We start from the raw sequence: 1074 nt of genomic DNA, 5'->3' as shown, positions 1-1074 counted from the left end.
TAGATTGTTTTAATTCTCTCACAATAAGAAACTCAAGCATTTCATTTTTAGGTAAACCATAACTAGAGTAGACCATAAAACAGAAAGATTTTGTCACCTAGACTAGTGTCCATTTAGTCAGTCAACTGTTTCTAGCTGTTTTAATCAGGGTAGATGCATTTACAAAACTGGCTGTTCTTGGGCCTTCTTTGCAAGCAGCTTTAGATCTGCAGTACATTTAGAAATTGTCTCCTTTTCCTGCTGTGCAGAGATACTCTACACCATGTGCTTCTCCACCCAGTTTATCATGTGCTCTTGTTCCTTTTGACACATATTTTGCACAGAGATCTGATAGTTCAGGTGATTCTTTACCTCCTTATATACTTTATGCAGCCATTCCTGATAAGTAACTTCCAGGGCCAGGCAGTGTTATTCCTCTGGACTTCAAAAAGGTATTGGTACTTTTGAACCAGTGCCTGCTGTGACTTCTCCAGATCAGTTGCATCCTGGGTATATTTGATGGAAATCTGTTTCACCTCTTCTAGTTGGGGGCAATTTTTTGCTATTGGGTTTATCAGTGAATTCCCCAACAGAGGCACCATATTTTTCAATTACACGGACAAGCAACCCTATTGTTGATATGGCAGAGTTGGTCTCTGGGGTAATCACATATATTTCTTTGGCTAGAAAATATAAGCCCAGTTCTGATCACACAGGGTCCTATTACACCAGTTTTAGAATGAAGGAACTGGAATAATTTCTCAAGGATCAGCCCATGATGAACTTTTCCTCCATATTCAAGAAAAGGTTGTATAGGACAAGATTTGATGCCCAGTGTGAAAGATCCTTGTTGCCTACAATATGCCTAGATTGATGAGGGCTATGTTTTTTAGACAGGGGGCCGCTGTGGTGTTGCAGAAAGTACAACCTGGGACAACATGGTCAGTGAGGGTCCACTCAATGGTCTTGGCATCCCAATGACCTAGACAGGGGCTAAGGTAATTGTTGACAGATATATAGTTATTGCCATATTATTATTCATATCTTTAATCTCCTCCTCCTTCTTCCTCTTCTTCTTCCTCCTCCTCCTCCTCC

The 1074-nt window shown here is 40.6% G+C and overlaps 1 pseudogene; it reads right to left on the bottom strand.

Annotated features, from left to right (window-relative positions):
* Nucleotides 1–159: 159 nt before the first annotated feature.
* Nucleotides 160–919, bottom strand: LOC102888711 (annotated as a pseudogene).
* Nucleotides 920–1074: the final 155 nt, after the last annotated feature.

The sequence above is a fragment of the Pteropus alecto genome, unplaced genomic scaffold (assembly GCF_000325575.1).
Source record: "Pteropus alecto unplaced genomic scaffold, ASM32557v1 C18288500, whole genome shotgun sequence".
Lineage (NCBI taxonomy): Eukaryota > Metazoa > Chordata > Mammalia > Chiroptera > Pteropodidae > Pteropus > Pteropus alecto.
This window is presented reverse-complemented; position numbering and strand designations above follow the sequence as displayed.